This window comes from Heterocephalus glaber, unplaced genomic scaffold (assembly GCF_053883595.1).
Source record: "Heterocephalus glaber isolate CG9 unplaced genomic scaffold, H.glaber_assembly_v1.0 deba00000122, whole genome shotgun sequence".
Taxonomy (NCBI): Eukaryota; Metazoa; Chordata; class Mammalia; order Rodentia; family Bathyergidae; genus Heterocephalus; species Heterocephalus glaber.
The window spans coordinates 81,730,670-81,746,277 of NW_028258138.1; the positions used below are offsets into that span (position 1 = coordinate 81,730,670).

Sequence of the window (15,608 nt, forward strand, 5' to 3'; positions counted from 1 at the left end):
GGGTGGGTGTGGCCTGAGAGAGGCCAGGGCTGGTGCAGCGCCTTACATCACGACTGACAAGGCAAAGGCCGCTATAGGGGAGGCTGAGCCGCAGAAATGTCGGTGAAGTGACAAAGCGAGTTCTCGAACCAGCGCGACTTGTGCACGACCCTTCTCCCCAGACAAGCCACAGAGCACTTACCTATGGCAATTACTGAGGGGTAGCTTTCTCTCCCTTCAAAACCTGCACTTTACACTTTTCTGTTCTAATGATTCACATTTCCAAGATTTCCCCATCCTGATGTATTCATCTTCATTTGTTCTGCAAACCTCTATCGTGAGTTCCCTCTTACTTTGAATTTCAGTTGTGAGTCTGAATTTATCTGTGATCCAGTTTGGTCTGGGTGGAGAGTCAGCATCTCAGAGCAAGGCTTTTCTTCAAGGGAGGTCTATCTCTCAGAAATGCGGCATAATGGGGTCCTTGCTGAATATGAAGCCGATTCCTAGAAAACAAGCGGGCATTGATTTATCTTTATTGATGTGCTTTTACTAACTGACAGGAAGTGTTCTTTGAACACCTCTCCCAACCATTCCATTCCAATAAGCCACTGAGTTTGACAGTTTCCAACACGTTCCCTGCCTGTGCGTGGGGCGGGGTGACAGCCACCCTGGCCGTCCCCATTCCACTGCGGTATTCCCTGGGGTGGGACCTATGTCCTGGCCTCATGTCACCCCAGACTCGGGGACGTGCAAAGGAGAAATGGGCTGGGCGAAGGTTCCTTGACCCATTCTTGGCCTCTAAATAGAGATTTGGCTAGAAATAAGCTCACCAATGACTAAGTATCCAACAGTACCTATGGAAAAGTAGGTTTGGGGAGACAGGTTACCATGAAATGGGGAGATCCATCTGCACCTCTCCCACCACCCTCAGCCCAGAAGTCACTGCACACTGGCCACTCTCTAGGGTCCCAAATTCCGTTCACTTCCCCCAGATGCCGTGACCCAGGGGCGTCGGGGTGTGGGAGACACGCGGGCAGGGAGGAGCTGTGGTGCTGTGTGGATGGACAGACACAGCTCCTCTGCTGGCACAGGCCCACTGGGTCTGCTCCTTCCCAAGTCACCACCCTGCCACTGGAGAAATGTGGTTTTATCACAAGCTCTAGTAAACATCTGGGAGGAAAGCCATTTTTGAGTGATGTTCTTGCTTACCAGAAAAGGCTTCTCAGGGCTTATTTCTGCCTACTTTTTATTTGTTTGCCTGCTTGTTTTAAAATCATCACAATCCAAATCACTATCAGTTTTAATACAAGAGGAGATGCCCTTAACCCCAGTGCTGCTGTTCTAACGCATCTGCAGCATTTGGGAGTATTTCTTTGGGGAATATCTTTTGCTGAGCACTCATTTTTCCATCGCTATTCATTATTATTACTTTACTCCATCCACAGTGTGTATTTTCAATTTCTTTAGCATTATTTCTCTACTCCAAGTCCACTGTCTCTAATAGCACGCTGTTGCCGTATGTGCCTCCGTCCAGCTTCGTTATCCTTTGCTGCCGATACCCAGGCTGCTCCCAGGCCTGAGTGGGACTCCTGAGCATCCTCCTTCGGGAGCCTTGGTCCTTCTTGCCAGAGTCCCCCAGCCGGACTTCTCTGGTTGGTTTCTCCTGGACTTCCCACATCCCCTGTCCTGTCACTCCAAAACCAAGAAGTTTTTTGGTTGGGAAATAGCCGAGTTATTGAAAATATTTAAAATTTTGCCAGAATCTCGTCTGCCATTTCCTCGGGTATGACTGGACCTATGCGAGTGGAATTTCAGTTTCCCATTAGCATGGGAGAGCCAAGCTTCCCATAAAGAGAGAGTTTCTAGGTCTCCTCTGAAGGGTGGCCGTGGTGTCCCCAGACCCATCTGTGTGCGGGTGGCCAGAGAGAGACGTGGCTGAAGCCCTGCCTCGAATGAAAATGGCACTTTGAAAGGGCTGGATGTGTTTGTCCACCGAGCATCTAATCACGAAGGTTTCCTTCTCCCCGTCTGAGGCAGCAGCAGTTTGTAACTGCAGAGCTCCACTAATGCACTCTGCTGCCGGGAAGCTCCCGGGTGGTGGCTGAAGCCTCGCTGAGTGGCAGGGGAGCGGAGAAGCCATTAACACTCCAAGAGGTCAGTGCTGATGCCTCCTTTTGTTTGCAGAATCCAAAGAAGAGGTTACTTCTGTGCTTTCCTGCTGCCTCCACCTAAACACACTCTTGGGGATCTAGCTGGGTCACATCTTTTGACAATTAGCCACCCATTAACAGGGTGATTGAAAAGGAGCCCAGCGGTTTACACGTAAAGTGCTTACTCTTTTCCAGGAAGAGCATCTCTGCAGTTTCCTGAATGCTTAGGCCGATGGGCACACAAAATAAAAGACCGAGCTCTAGAAAGCACGAGCAGAGGGAAGAAAGTGGGTGGGAAGGAAGAGAATTAAAGAATGAAAATGACCCTTGGACGTGTTTCTTCTTCTTCTTCTTCTTCTTTTTTGCAAACGTGCTGTAAAGAGCGGGTGGGAGTTATCTTGCTTCTGTCTGTTCCCACCTTTAAAGCCGGTATTACCAGCCATTTCACTTCTACTTTACTGCTATTATCCAGGTGATGACAGTGGCATGTTGATCATATATGGCAGTGAGAAAATTGATTTCCCTCAACAGAAATGCTTCCAATTTTCCCAGGGCCATAATTTTATGTCCACAACAAAATAAAAGGGTCATTTTCCTTAAGATGAGGGGAATTGAAATCTTTGATAAAAGCTATGGTAAATGTTGTTCTTTTGATTGCAGAAACTGCAGTTTTCACACATATCTGGCCTGCCTGATTTGGGGGTGTGGGCTGGGGGCAGAGGAAAGGGGTCTGAAGGCAAAGAATGGTTGTCACTTTTCTGTAAGGAGCTGAATTTACTTTCAGAGAGACCTGGCGCCCTCAGCCCCTCGGCGTGTGTTCTCGCAGGACTGAAGCCAAGAGGACACCAAGAGCCAGAGTCCCCAGGATGGTCTTGCAAGCACTGAACACCCACGAGGCTGCCACACAGTGTCCTAGTAAAATGGCACAGGTCACGCCACAGCCCAAAGCCACCTCACACCGGAGAAGGGGCGTGGGCGGCCAGGCTGGGCACACACCGGCGTGGTGTAGGCCCAGGAGCCTCAGACACAGGTTGTCTCTGGCTGCAGCCTCCTAGCCAGGCTGTTTGGTTAGCAGACTTGAGCCACTCTGATGGGAGCTGACTTCCAAGTAGTGGATGGAGCAATATTTACTCACAAATATTTAGAATTGGAGACCTTTGCTTCACCCTGATCTATCCACAAGGTTAAACTGCAAGATTTCAAGCCAAATAACCAAGCATTTTATTCAACATTTGATTCAACAACAGAAAAACTGTTTTCACAATGGCTGTGGATAAATGAAAGAAGAAAAAATTTCTCTTGGTTTGAAATGGTAGTTAGTCCTGAACTACAAGTAATCTATGTGCTGATACATATGTCACATAATCTTAAAATAAGCAAGTACACTTTTGTAATCAGAAACAGTAATTTTACTATGGGCTTTTAAATGAATATGAATAATGAATATTTGTTAGAAAACAAAATTCATAATCCATTAGAAAATTGGGATTATTGTGCTAGGAAAAATTGAACTCAAAGAGTAGTAAAAGTATAAGAAAAAATGCATCAATCTTTCTCCAAGTACATTTTTATAAGGAAAATACAAAAATGACTCTTGGTGTTTTTCTTCCTGAATATTATCCTTCTTATTCTACAAAAGCAAACTGAATTCACATACTGTAATAATTGTTCTGTATGTGTATTTTCATGATTCTGTTAATCTTCTCAGCCAATGAAGTGGAATGAGTTTATGTCGATAAAGAACTTGAAAATGAAATGTGTGTCTTATTTCCAAAGCTGCAGGTTACAGCAGGGGTCAGTAATCTATGGGCTGTGGACCAAATCCAGCCTGCCACCTGTTTTAGCCCTGCCTGCCAGTGAAGAATGGCTTTTGCATTTCTTAATTGTTGAAAAAAATCTAATGACCAATATTTTGTTACAGGTGAAAATTGTATGAATTGCAAATTTCAGTGTTGTCCACAAATGGATTGATAGGAATACAGTCACACCAGTCCTTCATATTGTCTCTGGTTGCTTCCGTACAGACAGCCAAGTTGAGTAGTTGTGGCAGAGCATACAGCCCATCAGACCTAGGGTAGTTATTACCTGGTCCTTAACCCATGTCCTTCCCCACCTCTGAGGAAAGGTCACGGGATGCTTGTTCCGGGCATTCAGAGCAGTGAGTAATCATATGCCCATGCCGAAAATTATGAGCTTTATATAGGTGTGAACCTGACCTTCTGATATGAATAAAGCTCACTGATCGGTGTGAAGCCATCAAGAAATCTTCCCTTCCCAACTCACACTGTGGGCAAAATCTTCCAACTCTGGCACAAATAACATTTCAGTGTTACTGAGGAGTCAGTCTTGAAAAGCAAGAGAGACATTCTCAAGGAGCCCCTTCAGGTAATAGAAATTCTTAGTGCACTTAGAGTTGGCTGCACGCAGAAGAACTCTAAGTGCACACACTTTGCAGGCTGAGTGTTTGTGCACATCTCCTCAGAGGTGTGGGTAATGGGACAAGAAAACCCTCTTTAGTCTTTGGGAATGGTTCTTTCAGTGTCCAGTTCTCAGTGCAATTTGGTAACAGCAGGTAGCAATGACTCTGAGGACCTGGATCCATTTGGATCCATGGTCCCTCCAGTTAACGCTAGCAAGTCCCTGCGTTTAGAACAGGAACAATGAAGGAGAGGAGCTTGCCTGCCTTTTTCACATGTGACCTGATCTCGGTGAATCAGTTTGGAGGACATCAGTGCTTTACTCCCTCCCAGGGGCGAGCTGTGGCTGCTTCCGGTTTGCTGACCTCAGGCTGCACCCCAGGAGCTGTTTGTGTCTTCTCCAGCCTGCCCAGTCCTGAGCACGTGGTGCCCCAGGAGCGGGCCTGGGTGCTAGACACAGGGAAGACGGCACGTTGGCTCATCCAGAGACCTCAGCACTAGGCCTGGCTGCAGCACTGCACACGGGTGGGGCACTGCTTTCTGGTGCCGAGTCCACCTCCCTGTGTGAGGTGTGTCTCTGACGGCCAGCACCTGACAGGGCCCAGAGATGGCTATGTCCTTGGACAGCAGGATCTGCAATGAGACTGCAATGTGGAGGCCAGCTGGGTCTTCCAGGAGTGCTATGGTGTCCTAAATGTGGTTCGGTGGGCGTGAGATCCGCATGGATGGCCACGTCTCAGATCAAGGCTGCCCAGACCACACATGGCCCGATTCCCACCTAGGACAAATCTCCCATGGGAGGTGGCACCTGGGTGCTGTGTCCTGCTCACTGGGACGTGTCAGCACAGGGCATCCTCTCAAATCAGCGCCCCTGAGAGGCCAACAGGTTTCCGGGCAGGGAATAGATCCACAGACAACTAAGTTTTGGAAATATTTAAGTGAATAATATTACACAAATCACTTTTCTGTGCTATTTCTCAGTCTGTAGAACATGGCTAAGGGCATGAAGCATCTCTTAGAGGACAATCATGAGGAAATCTCCCCAATCACCAACAATCCCACGGCATGAAATACAGAGAATGCTGCAGTGGAGTGAGATGTTTTCCTCTAAGTAGCAACCAAGATTTAGCTGAACTAGTAGACTCAGATGTTATAAATGTGGTGGGTCTTAATGGTTTTCTGACTAAAAGTTTTCAAACTGTGGACAGTCCTTCGACCTGGCCAACATTGCAACTTGGCAATTTCGTGTGCTTATCTGTATTTTATAGTATATACTATGATTTTTTAAAATACATTTCTTCTTTGATTAATAATTAATAATTTGCTTTAAATCACTAGCGAATCTGTAGAACTTATTATTCCTGGTATAGGAGAGGCTGGGATATCTGTGCCCGAAAGAAGAGGTCATCTACTGGGGAGGCACAGACCCCTCACAGAAACACCTGCCTCATCCTCACTGCTGCTGGGTCAGAATGTCTCCTGGCTCTCTCGGCAATCTCCACTCTCTTTGTGGTGGACTGGAAGACTCTGAATCATTGTCTTTTCGGACGACAGAGGCCTCAGTCTGACCGAAGCACACATGGTTTAGCTGCCTCCTGGCTCTCTACTTGGCTGTAGGTAGGGTCAGTGGGGGGGGGGGGCTGGAAGGTTCAGGAGCCACATGACATCGGTGTCATTTGAGCAGAGCCAGAACAGATGTGAAAGAAGTCCTTGGGGGTCTGAGCGGGTGGAGGACCAAGCATGATGAGAGCCCCGGTCTGCGAGCCAGTGAAGCCCGAACGTCAGTTGCTAATATGAGGAAACCCATGAAGCACCTAGTGGACGTGACCGAGGCATTATTTAATCCAGATGTTAAAGTCTAGGTTCAGTTAGGACCGATGTGAGGAGCCCCAGGTTGTAAAGATAATGAGAAGGGGAAGAGCGCATTTAGGAATAAATAATCTGTATTTAGTTAATTTGTTGCTAATTGACTAATAAGTGGTTCATTACTGACTGTGCCATACATTGGAGCTTCCAAGGTAAAACACACATGTTCCTTCTTCCAGGAGTTGGTGGACGGTTGGAGGAGGAGATGACTAGAGGCGTTGTGTGCAGTGTGACAAGTTCCAAGGGGAGATGTGAGGACAGGTTGCCCCTGCATGCAAGATGAGAGGCAGCTTGAGGACTGGAGAAGGCTTTCCGGTAGGAATCAGGTCCTCCAGCATCGGAAGGGTCCCAGCTGTGCACAGAGGGGCAAGGGAGGCGGGCACAGAGTGCTGCTTGAGAGGACAGTGTGAGAATGTCTTCAGGAGAGTGACACCGATGGCCAAATTCTTTTGGGCAACAGGAAGTAACTCAGGGCGACTACAGGGCCGTGTTTGGGAGAGAAGGGGCAGATGCAGCAGGGAAACCAGGGGATGCGGCAGCCAGTGATTAAGGCTCTGTCACCACAAATTCTCTGCAAGCACCACAGGGCGCTCTCGGGGATTTTAGGCAGAGAAGTAACAGGAGGGTGGCAAGTTTCAGAGAGTCAGCCTAACCTGACGATGATTTGGTTTGTTGTGTATGATCCGAACAATTAGAGACAAAAGAATTGGAGGTCGCAGCAGTGCACGGGAAATGTGATTGACTACAGCCAGGGGGCGGGGCTGAGCGAACAGGCAGATTTCAGACCACCAGAAAGTAAACTGGACAGAGCACAGTGACCGAGGGGAGCGGAGATTGGGGGTGTGCCCTTGGGAATTAACAGCTGAGGTGGTGTGGAGCTGTGGAGGGCAGCGATGGAGAAAGGCGCAGGAGGCCAGCGGAGAGGGTTGGCAGCGACTCTCAGATCTCCCGGGATGACACAAAATGGGACAGAGATCCAGTTAAGCGACCTGGGTTTCAAATCCTCGGAGCAGGCGTGACTCAGCATGCGGCCCGCAGGGGACAGGGACGAGGGGTTGGAGAGGTTTGGACCACAGGAGCCAGTGGTGTGGGCAGGAGCATGGGCGTGAGGTCCTGGCGTGCAGCAAACACTAAGCCTTCTTCTGGAGGGACAGCCTGGAGCTGTGTCCTCGGGAAAGTGCGTCTCACAGGGGAAGCCAAAGCCAGCAGTCGGAGGCATTCGTTGCTGAGACCAAGAACACCGAAAAGCTTGTGTGGGATGGAGCAGAAGCGTGGCCAGAGGATGCAGAGTGCTTCCCAGGGAGGAAGATGCCAGGGAGCTGAGCCTTTGGTAACAATGCACATTTGGTCTGGAGGATTTATAGGTTCTTGCATCTGTCCTACCTAACGAGGCACCGCACACTCAGAGGATGGAAGGGACACAAACACACTGCTACAGTGCCTGAGTTCGGCCAGCCAAGAGCACGACGCACACGGCCAGCACCCGAGTGTAGGCAGGCGCGAGTCTGCCAGAGCCTGTTCAGCGACTCCCAGTGCTGCCGCTCGCTTCCAAGAGGGCATCGGCCCAGCCGTGCGCCCACCGGGGCTCTGTCTGATCCCCCCTTCCCTCCTGCATCCACCTGAGCTCACCGCAGTCACCGGCAAGCCCAAGGCACTCCCATGTCCAGGTCTTCAGCGCACTCGCGTCTGCAAAGCCCTTGCCATGCAGGGCACGTGTCTGCAGTGCAGAGCGAGGCCGTGTGGGGTGGACGCATCAGTCCGTGCACCCCAGGGATCCCCAGATGCCCTGGAAGAGGTGCGAGTGGAGCTGGACGAGGCAGGAGAGGGCGAGTCCCAGGGGACCAAGCCCTGGAGAGGCCGGGCTTCCAGTTGCAAGGTGAGTCCTGAGGTTTCAGATTCTTTAATTTCTGCGTTATTAGTACAGGTTTGCAGTCTGTGCCATTTACAGTCAACTTGGGGAGTGGTCACACGTACACACCACCGGTCCCCCACTCAGGTCCCCTTTTCATTCTTATGGATAGGTCTAATCTTAGCCCCTGTCCTGGCATGTAATGTGTCCATCTACTGAGGTTATTAGGTTCCTGCACACACTGTGTCTTTATTCTACTTCTTTCTCCTTCCTCCCCCTCACCTCTCACCCTTGTTCCCTCGGTCCCCTTCCCCATTGGAAGAGACTCATCTCCTTGTCCCTCTCTATCCATCCTGCATTATTCTCTTCATCTGTACTTCTCCTCGCTCAAATGAGAGATACCATATGGTATTTAAACCTGTATGTCTGGTTTATTTCACCCAACATATTTTCCAGGTGCATCCATTTTCCATTAAATGTGTCAAATTTGGCATTCTTCATAGCCAAGTAGTATTCTATTATCTATAGATACCACATTTTCAGTATAGAGTACTGCTTTATATTTCAGTATAGAGTATTTTCAGTATTTTGCTTCCAGGATTTACAAATTGTGCTGCTATAAACATTGCTATGCAAGCATCACTGTAGTATGATGGCTTAAACTCTTTGGGGAAGATACCTAGTGGAGGGATAGCTGGGTCATGTGGAATTTCCATTTTCAGTTCTTTGGGAAATCTCCATACTGATTTCCATAACAGTTGTACTAGTTCACATTCCCACCAGTAATGCAGGAGGGTTCCTTTCTCACCACAGCCACACCAGCATTTGTTATTGTTTGATTTCATAATGATGGCCATTCTTTCTGAAGTAAGATGACATCTTGGCATTGTCTTAATTTGTATTTCTCTAGTGACCGCAGATGTTGAACATTTTTTCATATATTTAGTGACCATTTGTATTTCTTTCTCCGTGAAGTATCTGTTCATTTCTCTTGCCCATTTGTTGACTGGGTCTTTAATTTGAGGTAGTTTAATGTTTTTGAGTTCTTTGTGTAGTCTAGATATTAATCTTCTGTCTGAGGAGCAGCTGGCAAATATTTTCCCCATCCTATCGGTTGTCTCTTCACACTACTCATTGATTCACACTACTCATTTGCTGTACAGAAGCTTTTTAGTCTGATATAATCCCATTTATTGATTCTTGCTGTTATTTCTTGTGCATTAAGGCTGTTTAGAAAACCCTTTCCTATGCCTACATCTTCAAGTGTTTTACCTATTTTATGTTCCGGTAGCAGGAGGTTTAATATTTCTGTTTTAATGCTCAGATCTTTGATCCATTTTGGTTTTAATTTAGTACATGGTGAGCACTAAGGGTCAGTTTCAATCTTCTGCATACAGATAATCAGTTTTCCCAGCTCACTTGTTAACTAGGCTATCTTTCCTCCAACGTCTGCTTTTGGTCCCTTTGTCAAAGATAAGATAGTTGAATGCGTCTGGAGAAGTTTCTGTGCCCTCAATTCTTGATCCACAGGTCTGTTTTTGTTCCAGCACCATGCCATTTTTATCACTATCGCTTCGTAGTATAGCTTGAAGCCACATAATTCTATGCCTCCTGCTTTGTTCTTGTTCCCCAAAATTACTTTTGCTATTCTGGGTCTCTTCTGGTTCCGTATGAATTTTAGGATTGTTTTCTCCAGATCTGTAAAGTATGCTGCTGGTATTCCGATTGGGACTGCACTGAGTCTGTGTAACAGTTTGGGAGTATGGCCATTTTGACAATATTGGTTCTACCTACCCAGGGGCAGGGGACATCTTTCCATGTTCTGATGTCCTCTTCACTCTCCTTTTTCAGAGTACTGCAGTTTTCCTTGCAGAGGTCTTTCACTTCCTTGGCTGGTTTGATTCCTAGGTACTTTACTCTTCTTGAAGCTATTGTGAATGGTATTGTTTTCACAGTTTCCTTCTCATCCAGTTCATTATTGATGTACACAAATACTAATGATTTTTTGTGTTCATCTTGGATCCTGCTACATTGCTGAAATGGTTATTAATTCTAAGTCTTTTGGTGGAGTTCTTTGGGCCTTCTATGTAGAGTATCATGTCATCTGCAAATAATGATAATTTGAGTTCTTCCTTTCCTATATATATCCTTTTTACTTCTTTTTCTTGAGTAGTTTCAAGTACTATGCTGAATGGAAGAGGTGAGAATGAGCATCCTTGTCTTGTTCTTGATTTTAGGGGGAATGTCTTTAGTTTTCCCCCCATTTACTATGATAATGGCTATGGGTTTTTCATAAATAGCCTTTATCATATTCAGGTATGGTCCTTCTATACCTGTTTTGTTAGGGTTTTTCATGAAGGGAATGTTGGATTTTCTCAAAAGACTTCTGCATCTATTGGTATGATCATATAGTTTTTTTACCTTGCTTCTATTTATGTGATGTATTACATTTATTGACTTAGATATGTTGAACCATCCTTGCATCTCTAGTATGAAATCTACTTGGTCTTGCTGTTTGATCTTTTTGATAATATGCTGCATTTTATTTGCAAATATCTTGTTGAGGATTTTTGCATCTATGTTCGTTAAGGGGATTGGTCTGTAGTTCCCTTTTTTAGTTGGTTCTTTATCCAGTTTCAGGATCAGGGTGAAACTGGCTTCCATAAATGAATTTGGGAGTGCTCCATTGCTTTCAATTGCTTTGGAGAGTTTGAGGAGTATTGTTCATATAATATCCTTTAAGGTTTTGTAGAATTCAGCAGTGAATCCATCAGGTCCTGGGCTTTCATTAGTTGGTAGATTTTGTATTACTGTGACAACTTCATTGCTTGTTAGTGCATTGTTAAGCATATTTATTTCTTCTTGGGTTAGTTTTGATAGTTTGTATGTGTCGAGAAATCTATCCATTTCTTCAGAATTTGCCAATTTGTTGGAATATAATTTTTCAAAGTGATTACTGTTTTCAGAATTTTGATAGTGTCTGTTGTGACTTTACCTTTTTCATTTCTAATTGCATTGGTGTGCATCTTTTCTCTCTTTCTCTTGGTGAGTATGGCTAAGGGCCTGTCTATTTTATTTATTCTTTCCGAGAACTCTGCTCTTCCATTCATTGATTTTTTTTTACTATTTTTAGAGTCTCAATTTCATTGATTTCTGCTCTCATCTTTATAATTTCCCTCTTTACTTTAGGTTTGGGACTGGCTTGTTGTTGTTTCTCAAGAACCTTAAAATGTTTCATAAGGTTGTTTATTTGAGTTTGCTCTGTTTTCCTAATGTGAGCATTAATTGTGATGAATTTTCCAAAGCATCCCAGAGGTTTGGGTAAATTGTACTATCATTGTCATTAATTTCCAGATTAAAAAAAAATTTCTTCTTGGTTGTTAAGGATTTTCAGAAGCTTTGCCCTTTCCAAAATTTCTCCTCTTGTTGATTTCTATTTTCATTGGACCATGGTCTTATAGTGTGCATTGGGTAATTTCTATTCTTTCATATTTATATAAGCAGGCTTTGCAGACTAGCATGTAATCTATTTTGAAAAAAGTATCATGTACTACTGAAAAGAATGTATATTCTGCTTTGATGGATGAAATACTCCCTCATCTATTAAGTCTATATGTTCAAGGATGTGGTTGAGCTCTGATATTTCTTTATTGTTTTTTTATTGACCTATCTCTTTGCAAAAGTGGGGTATGATTCCATTAGTGTTTATTTGATTTTTAATTTTAGCAGTTCTTGTTTTATGAAGATAGGTGTTCCAGTATTTGGTACATACATGTTTATCAATGTTATCTCCTCTTGTTGGATTGCTCCCTTAAATAGTATATAGTGACTTTTGTCTCCTCTAATCAGTTTTGGTTTGAAGTTTACCATGTCTGCTATTAGAATTGCTACCTGATGTTTTGGAGGTCCTGGTTTATGAAATATTTTTTTCTATCCTTTTATTTTTATTCTATGAATATCTTTTTGGATTATATGAGTTTCTTGAATGCAACAGACTGTTGGATTCTGTTTTTTTATTTTTTTATTTTTGTTTTTTTCATTATTGCAAAAAAGAATTTTAATTTTTAATCTTTAGTTTGATTTAAACATTGCTTTTAGTATGATGCTGACACCAGCTGTGCAGAAAGGGATCTGGAGAGATGTTCATAGCAGCACACACCTGAGGCTCTTCTTCAGTTCTGGAGGTTCCAGAGCAGCCAATATTGCTTCATCAAACACATTCTCTAGGCCTTTCCGTGTGAGTGCAGAACACTCCACATACTTGACAGCCTTCAGATCTTGCACCAGCTTTTCAGCAGTCTCTGGAGTGATAGGTTTCTGTTTGTCCTTGGCAAGTTTCTCAATAGTAGAGGGGTCATCTCTGAGATCAGTTTGGGTCCCAACAAGCAAGAAAGGAGTCTTTGGAAAGTGGTGAGTTATCTCAGGCACCCACTTTTCTTTCACATTTTCAAATGAGGATGGAGAGACCACTGAAAAACAGACTAGAAATACATCTGTTTGTGGATAACTCAATGGTCATAGTCTGTCATAATCCTCTTGTCCTGCAGTATCAAAAAGCCCAAGAGTATATGGCTCTCCACCAATCATAACTATGACTGCATAGTTGTCAAAAACGGTTGGTACATATCCAGATGGAAATTTGTTTGTTGTATAAGATATCAGGAGACATGTTTTACCAACAGCACCATCGCCCACAACAACCTGCTTAATTGTCTGCATTGTGGAAATAGTTTAAATATTTCAGATTTGATGTTGACCTCGGCTTCTCTGCCAGGGCATTGGCAGCAGTGCCGGATTCTGTTTTTTTATTCAGTCTGACAATCTGTGTCTTATAATTGGAGAGTTGAGGCTGTTAACATTGAGAGATACTACTACTGAGATGTGTTGCTTATTTACTATCATTGCCTTCTTTATCTGTTATTGAAGCCTTTGTTTTTCTTTTCTTTTTCAAAATTTTATTTTATCGGTACATTTTAGGCATACGACATGACATTCATCATTGGAAATTTGAACCTTTACATAATCTCTCTTGGTTCTTATTTTTCCCCCTTTCCCTGTTCTCCCTTCAAACCCCTCCATACCTCCCTATTTACGAAGACTTTGTTTCCATTTTTCCATTTTCTCATATTAATTCCATTCCCTTCTTTCCTCTCCCCTACCCCTCCCACTTCCCCTTCCCCTTTACCCCTTTTCTTCCTATTTCACATTATCAATTATACCTTTTAGTCCTTATTTACACTTTCATTTTCTCACACTAGAGAAACTATTTGGTATTTACACGTGTGTCCTATTTATTTCACTTAAGCCTATGGCCTCGATATGCATCCATTTAGCTATAAATATGTCTAGTTTCTCATACTTTATGGCTGAGTAGTACTCCATTTTATATAAAAACTACATTTTCTTTATCCAGTTTCCAGTTGGTGGGCATTTGGGCTGTTTCCAAGTTTTAGCTATTACAAACTGTGCTGCTAGGAACATGGGTGCACATATATCACTGTGGTATGATTCTTTTAATTCTTTGGGGAAGATTCCCAGCAGGGGAATAGCTGGGTCAAATGGGACCTCCAGTCCTACTTATTTGAGGAATCTGCACACTGATTTCCACAGTGGTTGCATCAGTCTACACTCTCACCAACAATGGAGCAGGGTTCCTCTTTCCCCACAGCCCTGCCAGCATTTGTTATTTGTTGATTTCTCGATAGCAGCCATTCTTTCTTGGGTGAGGTGGAATCTCAGCATTGTTTTCATCTACATCTCTCGAATGACCAGTGATGATGAACATTTTTTCATATGTTTATTTGCCATTTCTACTTCTTGGTCTGAGAAATGTCTGTTCATTTCAGATGACCATTTTTGGATTGGGTCTTTCAATTTGGGAGGTCTGATTTTTTAAAGTTCTTTATAGATCCATGATAGTAGACCTTTGTCTGAGGAACAGCAGGTGAAGACTTTTTCCCACATTGTGGGTTGTCTCTTCACACTGCTGGTGGTTTCTCTTGCTGTGCAGAAGCCTTTTAATAAGAAGAATCCCACTTGTTGATTGTTTGTTCTAGTTCACGGGCAACTGAGGTTTTGTTCATAAAATCTTTTCCTACACCAATGTCTTCAAGAGTTCTACCTAACCTCTGTTCCACCTGGTTCAGCATTACTATTTTAATGTTTAAACCTTTAATCCATTTTGATATTAGTTTAGTGCATAATGAGAGATATAGGTCTAGTTTTAACCTTTGGCAGGTTGAAACCCAATTTTTTCAGCACCATTTATTAAATAGACTATCTTTCCTCCAGTGAGGGTGTTTGGCTCCTTTGTTGAAGATGAGGTGGCTGAGTGTGTCTGGAGTTGTTTCAGCATCTTATAATCTGTTCCACTGGCTCTCAGGTCTGTTTCTTTGCCAGTACCATGCTGTTTTTATTACAGTAGCTTTGTAGTATAGTTTCAAGTTGGAGATTATGATACCCCCTGCCATGTCTCTGTTACCTGGAAATGCTTTTGCTATTCTGGGTCTCTTCTTGTTCCAAATAAATTTTTGGATTGTTTTCTGAAGGTCTGTGAAGTATGCTGCTGGGATCTCAATGGGGATTGCATTGAATGTATATAGCAGTTTTGGAAGTATGGCCATTTTCACTGTTGATCCTTCCGACCCAGGAGCAAGGGATGTCTTTCCATTTTCTGATATAATCTTCAATCCCTTTTTTCAGAGTGCTATAGTTTTCAGAGAAGAGGTCTTTGATTTTTTTTGTTAGGTTGATTCCTAGGTATTTCAGTTTTTTGGATGCTATTGTGAAAGGAATTGTTTGCCCTATTTCTCTCTCTCTCAGTGAGTCTGTTGTTCGTGTAGAGGAAAGCTATTGATTTTTGCATGTTGAACTTGTATCCAGCTACTTTACTGAATTTAGTTATTAAGTCTAGAAGACTTTTGGTGGAGTTCTTGGGGTCTTCTATATAGAGAATCATATCATCTGCAAATAATGACAATTTGACTTCTTCATTTCCTATCTTTATTCCTTTTGTTTCTTTCTCTTGTCTAATTGCCGTGGCTAATGTTTCCAAAACTACATTGAACAGGAGTGGTGATAGTGGACATCCTTGTCTTGTTCCTGATTTGAGTGTGAAGGATTTCAGTTTTTGACCATTTAGTATGATATTAGCTGTTGGTTTTTCATAGATGGCTTTTATCACATTGAGGTAGGGTCCATCTATTCCAATTTTTTATAGGGTTTTTATCACAAATGCATGTTGGATTTTGTCAAATGCTTTTTCTGCACCTATTGAGATGATCACATGGTTTTTGTCCTTGTCTCTGTTGATATAGTGTATTACATTGATTGATTTGTGTATGTTGA

The 15,608-nt window shown here is 43.6% G+C and overlaps 1 pseudogene; it reads right to left on the bottom strand.

The window, feature by feature from the left end:
* Positions 1–12,365: 12,365 nt before the first annotated feature.
* On the bottom strand, positions 12,366–12,980 carry LOC101724223 (cell division control protein 42 homolog pseudogene; annotated as a pseudogene).
* Between the last annotated feature and the right edge of the window lie 2,628 nt (positions 12,981–15,608).